Source organism: Bubalus kerabau, chromosome 19 (genome assembly GCF_029407905.1).
Source record: "Bubalus kerabau isolate K-KA32 ecotype Philippines breed swamp buffalo chromosome 19, PCC_UOA_SB_1v2, whole genome shotgun sequence".
Classification (NCBI taxonomy): Eukaryota; Metazoa; Chordata; class Mammalia; order Artiodactyla; family Bovidae; genus Bubalus; species Bubalus kerabau.
In genome coordinates, this window is record NC_073642.1 from 2,023,186 (window position 1) to 2,030,331 (window position 7,146).

A 7,146-nucleotide genomic window follows, 5' to 3' on the forward strand; every position below is an offset into this window, starting at 1 on the left:
CCCAGATAATCACGATGGTGTGATCACTGACCTAGAGCCAGATATCCTGGAATGTGAAGTCAAGTGGGCCTTAGAAAGCATCACTACGAACAAAGCTAGTGGAGGTGATGGAATTCCAGTTGAACTATCCCAAATCCTGAAAGATGATGCTGTGAAAGTGCTGCACTCAATATGCCAGCAAATTTGGAAAACTCAGCAGTGGCTACAGGACTGGAAAAGGCCAGTTTTCATTCCAATCCCAAAGAAAGGCAATGCCAAAGAATGCTCAAACTACCACACAATTGCACGCATCTCACACGCTAGTAAAGTAATGCTCAAAATTCTCCAAGCCAGGCTTCAGCAATATGTGAACCGTGAACTTCCTGATATTCAAGCTGGTTTTAGCAAAGGCAGAGGAACCAGAGATCAAATTGGCAACATACGATGGATCATAGAAAAAGCAAGAGAGTTCCAGAAATACATCTATTTCTGCCTTATTGACTATGCCAAAGCCTTTGACTGTATGGATCACAATAAAATGTGGACAATTCTGAAAGAGATGGGAATACCAGAACACCTGATCTGCCTCTTGAGAAATTTGTATGCAGGTCAGGAAGCAACTGTTAGAACTGGACATGCAACAACAGACTGGTTCCAAATAGGAAAAGGAGTTCGTCAAGGCTGTATATTGTCACCCTGTTTATTTAACTTATATGCAGAGTGCATCATGAGAAACGCTGGACTGGAAGAAACACAAACTGGAATCAAGATTTCTGGGAGAAATATCAATAACCTCAGATATGCAGATGACACCACCCTTATGGCAGAAAGTGAAGAGGAACTCAAAAGCCTCTTGATGAAAGTGAAAGTGGAGAGTGAAAAAGTTGGCTTAAAGCTCAACATTCAGAAAACGAAGATCATGGCATCTGGTCCCGCCACTTCATGGGAAATAGATGGGGAAACAGTGGAAACAGTGTCAGACTTTATTTTTCTGGGCTCCAAAATCACTACAGATGGTGACTGCAGCCATGAAAATAAAAGATGCTTACTCCTTGGAAGAAAAGTTATGACCAACCTAGATAGCATATTCAAAAGCAGAGACATTACTTTGCCAACAAAGGTTCGTCTAGTCAAAGCTATGGTTTTTCCTGTGGTCATGTACGGATGTGAGACTTGGACTGTGAGGAAGGCTGAGCACCAAAGAATTGATGCTTTTGAACTGTGGTGTTGGAGAAGACTTTTCAGAGTCCCTTGGACTGCAAGGAGATCCAACCAGTCCATTCTGAAGGAGATCAGCCCTGGGATTTCTTTGGAAGGAATGATGCAAAAGCTGAAACTCCAGTACTTTAGCCACCTCATGCAGAGAGTTGACTCATTGGAAAAGACTCTGATGCTGGGAGGGATTGGGGGCAGGAGGAGAAAGGGATGACAGAGGATGAGATGGCTGGATGGCATCACCGACTCGATGGACGTGAGTCTGAGTGAACTCTGGGAGTTGGTGATGGACAGGGAGGCCTGGCATGCTGGGATTCATGGGGTCACAAAGAGTCGGACACCACGGAGCTACTGATCTGATCTGATATGATATGTAGTATATATATTACAGTTCTTACTATGCACAAAACCATATTAACTGAATCCTGTGCACATTGGAAAAGTGTACTAATTTTGTTCAGATATCTGGTAGCTGAACAAATGAGAATGTTGTTCTGATACACACAAGTTTTACTCAACACAACACTGTACAAATCATAGACTGCCTATACTATGTATATGTGTGTGTATACAATTTTAAATATATGAATTATTATTATATTATTATGCATTATATTAAATATTACATGCTAAACTGTTGTAAACATTATACATATAATATATAGCAGAATAGTTTTTAAAATCCTTTTATATTTTATATTGCATTACATTTATAAAATATAAATATATACACACACATATAAATATATATGTACTTTCTCTTTCCCGTCATTCCTTCCTGCATATCAAGATTTCTTCTGGTATTAATTCCCTTCAGCCTGAGAAAATTTCCTTAATATTACTTATCGTGAATATTTGGAAGAAACAAATTTTCTCAGCTGTTTCCTATCTGAAAATGTTATTTTACTCTCATTACCTTCATTTTTTTGGGGGGAGCCACTTTACGTATTTTGCCCACTCCTTACCCCACCTCTGGCAACCCCAGTCTTTTTTCTGTAACTATGAATGTAGTTTCTTTTATAAGAGAGATCATACACTTTTTGTCTTTCTCTGCCCAACTTATCTCATTTAGCATAATGCCCTATGGTCCATCCATGTTATAACAAATGGTAGAATATTTTTCATGGCTGAATAGTTTTCCATTATATATACACACACCCCACTCACATATCATGTTCTTTATAGATTCACTGATCTACACTCAGTTTTATTTTGTGTCTTGACTACTGTAAATATGCTGCAATGAACATGGAGGCACATATATATTTTCTAGGTAGTGATTTTGTCTTCTTTGAATATATATCCAGAAATTGGATTTCTGGATTACGTGGTAATTCTATTTTTAATTTTTAAAGGAAACTTCACACTCTTTTCCATAGTGGTTAAATCAATTTACATTCTTACCAATAGTTCATAAAGGGTTCTTTTTTCCTCCACATTTTTTTTGCCAACATTTCTTATCTATTGTGTTTTTAATGATAGCTATGGCAACCCACTCCAGTACTCTTGCCTGGAAAATCCTATTGACAGAGGAGCCTGGTAGGCTTCAGTCCATGGGGTCGCGAAGAGTCAGACACGACTGAGCGACTTCCCTTTCACTTTTCATTTTCATGCATTGGAGAAGGAAATGGCAACCCACTCCAGTGTTCTTGCCTGGAGAATCCCAGGGATGGCAGAGCCTGGTGGGCTACCGTCTACGAGTTTGCACAGAGTCAGACACGACTGAAATGACTTAGCAGCAGCATTCTAACAATATGTTGTGATATCTCACTTGGTGGTTTTGACTTGCATTTCCCTAATGATTAGAGTTGATGAGCACCTTTTGATGTACCTGTTGGCCATTTGTATGTCTTCTTTTGAAAAATGTTTAATTCCTCTGAGCATTGTTTAATTGGCTTTTGTTTTGCTAATGAGCTGTTTGCATTTTGTATATATTTTGGAGGCTAACTACTTATTAGATAAATACTTTGCAAACATTTTCTACCATTCTGCAGGTGTCCTTTTTATTTTGCTGATGGTTTCCTTTGCCGTGCAGAAGCCTTTTACTTTCATGTAGTTCCACTTGTTTATTTTGTCTTTGCTTTTGGAATCAAATCTCCCCACCACTGCCAAAAAAAAAAAAAAAAAACATTGCTAAGATCAATGTCAAGGGGCTTTATTGCTTTGTTTACTTCTATTTTTATGGTTTCAGGTCTTTTACATTCAAATCTTTAATCTTTGTTTTGAGTTGGTTTTTATGTATGGCTGTCCAGTTTCATTGTTTTGCATGAGCTGTCCAATATTCCCAAAAGCTTTCACTGAAAAGATTATCCTTTCTTCATTGTATATTCTCTATCAACTTATTCTTGAAAGTTTTTTTTTTTTTTTTCCTGCTGGATAGAGAATTTTCAACTATACTGAGACTCAGTTTCTGGAGACAATGGCTTTACATATTTTGAGGGTTAGAGTAAGACATTCTTTTCAGCAGAGATTTGAATCTAATATCAATGCGAATTCAAATATGTATCTATTAGGTCCAGTTGCTTGTTGTAAGACTATAGGAAAGAAATTGCTATTTTACTTTCTGCCTGCCCTGCATCTCTCCCTCCCCTTGCCCACACCCAAGTTTCCCTCTTCTGATTCTCTTCCTTTAAACCTGGATGACAGTTTTGGGGTTCAATAGGGAATTTTCTTTACTATCTAGCTCTGATCCTGCATTTTCAAGCTTCAGAAAGTCTTTCTTATTCTTAATTCCCTGCCTCAGTCTTTATTAGGCCACTGTGTACTCAATGACTTTGTACACCTTGGGAGTATGGGCTGTCAGTTCGCTTTCTCTGCCCACAGTATCTTGCATGCCACTGCTTTATACTCAGGAAAGATCTGTACCTTGGAGGGTCTTAGTTCCTTGTTCCACATTAGCATCCTCCTCTTGGTCACTATCTTACACTTAAGGAAGAATTCATGGTTCTGTCTCATCTACCTTGCTCTGCTCTCAGTCATTGGTGTGATACTCAGAGGCAACCAGTGAAAGCCTTGAAGGAGATTTGACAGTCAGATTTGGAGTTATTTTAGACTCCTCAGAATTTGAATCTGTCACATCATAAATATGTAGTCAATAAAAATTTGTTAATAGTTTGGTTTTTCTTTTCACCCATCCTTGGGGACTTTTTTCTGTAGCTCTGCATTACCCACAGAGATGAAAGTACCAAAGGGCCCCTTGTTATTTCTAAGATTTAATTCATTCAGGTTTCTCTGTGTCTTCAGTGTGCTGTTGTGTTTTGTAATTTATCCATGTTGCTCTCATGATTAGGGTGGAACTTTTAGTTTCCAACCCAGAAGATGAAATCCTTTCCAAAACTTTTAGCCAAAGAATACCTATAAAATATTTGATTCATCACTGTGTGATAGAACTGAAAATACTACTATAACAGCCTTCCTTGACCCTGAAATTTATTTGAAATATCATGATTTATATTAAAAAATTCACCCAAAGTGTGCATTAACCTTCATAGTAGAACAGGATCAAAGAATAACAGTGCCAATGACTTGACCAAGAGTCATTAAGTTTCCTTGCTTTATTCAGTCTAAAATGACTGAATTTTGTTACTTTGAGTTACTTTGAATAACTACTGTGATTTGCAAGGGCCCAGAAATTAATTTCTGTGCCTTAAGTTGGGCAGTACTTAGCACAGCACAGACTGAGTAGTGTATGATAATAGCACTGCCTTTACTGCCAACACAGGGCCATACAAAGGATGTTCAGGGCATGCATCTATGAAGTAGAGGGTAGAGGTTGAAAATACACCAAGGTAAACTGAAGGAGAATTGGTGTCTCATAAGAGATGGATCACAGAAGAACTGTACAAAAAGGATCTTCATGACCAAGATAATCATGATGGTGTGATCACTCACCTAGAGCAAGACATCCTGGAATGTGAGGTCAAGTGGGCCTTAGAAAGCATCACTATGAACAAGGCTAGTGGAGGTGATGGAATTCCAGTTGAGCTATTTCAAATCCTGAAAGATGATGCTGTGGAAGTGCTGTACTCAATATGCCAGCAAATTTGGAAAACTCAGCAGTTGCCACAGGACTGGAAAAGGACAGTTTTCATTCCAATCCCAAAGAAAGGCAATGCCAAAGAATACTCAAACTACCGCACAATTGCACTCATCTCACATGCTAGTAAAGTAATGCTCAAAATTCTCCAAGCCAGGCTTCAGCAATACATGAACCATGAACTTCCTGATGTTCAACTGGTTTTAGAAAAGGCAGAGGAACCAGAGATTAAATTGCCAACATCCGTTGGATCATGGAAAAAGCAAGAGACTTCCAGAAAAACATCTATTTCTGCTTTATTGACTCTGCCAAAGCCTTTGACTGTGTGGATCACAATAAACTGTGGACAATTCTGAAAGAGATGGGAATACCAGAACACCTGACCTGCTTCTTGAGAAATCTATATGCAGGTCAGGAAGCAACCATTAGAACTGGACATGGAACAACAGACAGGTTCCAAATAGGAAAAGGAGTATGTCAAGGTTATATATTGTCACCCTGCTTATTTAACTTATATGCAGAGTACATCATGAGAAAGCCTTGGCTGGAAGAAGCACAAGTTGGAATAAAGATTGCCAGGAGAAATATAAATAACCTCAGATATGCAGATGACACCACCCTTATGGCAGAAAGTGAAGAGGAACTCAAAAGCCTCTTGATGAAAGTGAAAGAGGAGAGTGAAAAAGTTGGCTTAAAGCTCAACATTCAGAAAACGAAGATCATGGCATCTGGTCCCATCACTTAATGGGAAATAGATGGGGAAGAGTGGAAAGAGTGTCAGACTTTATTTTGGGGGCCTCAAAATCACAGCAGATGGTGATTGCAGCCAATTAAATTGAAATTAAAAGACACTTACTCCTTGGAAGGAAAGTTATGACCAACATAGATAGCATATTGAAAAGCAGAGACATTACTTTGCCAACAAAGGTCCGTCTATTCAAGGCTATGGTTTTTCCAGTAGTCATGTATGGATGTGAGAGTTGGACTGTGAAGAAAGGTGAGCGCCGAAGAATTGATGCTTTTGAACTGTGGTGTCGGAGAAGACTCTTGAGCATCCCATGGACTGCAAGGATATCTAACCAGCCCATTCTAAAGGAGATCAGTCCCGGGTGTTCTTTGGAAGGAATGATGCTAAAGCTGAAACTCCAGTACTTTGGCCACCTCATGTGAAGAGTTGACTCATTGGAAAAGACTCTGATGCTGGGAGGGATTGGGGGCAGGAGAAGAAGGGGACGACAGAGGATGAGATGGCTGGATGACATCACCGACTCGATGGACGTGAGTTTGAGTGAACTCCGGGAGTTGGTGATGGACAGGGAGGCCTGGCGTGCTGCGATTCATGGGGTCTCAAAGAGTTGGACACGACTGAGTGACCGAACTGAACTGAACTGAAGAGACGGATCTACTTCTGCTTCGTTGACTACACTAAAGTCTTTGACAGTGTTGGTTACAACAAACTGTGGAAAATAATTAAGAGATAGGAATACCAGAGCACCTTACCTGCCTCCTGAGAAATCTGTATGCAGGTCAAGAAGCAACAGTTAGAATTGGACACAGAACAACAGACTGTTTCCAAATCGGGAAAGGAGTACGTCAAGGCTGTATTCTGTCACCCTGCTTATTTAACTTATATGCAGAGTACATCATGAGAAATGCTGAGCTGGATGAAGCAAAAGCTGGAATCAAGACTGCTGGGAGAAATATCAATAACCTCAGATATGCAGATGACACCACCCTTATGGCAGAAAGGGAAGAAGAACTAAAGAGCCTCTTGATGAAAGTGAAAGAGGGGAGTGAAAAAGTTGGCTAAAGCTCAACATTCATAAAAATAAGATCATGGCATCTGGTCTCATCATTTCTTGGCAAATAGATGGGGAAACGATGGCAACAGTGACAGACTTTATTTTCTTGGGCTC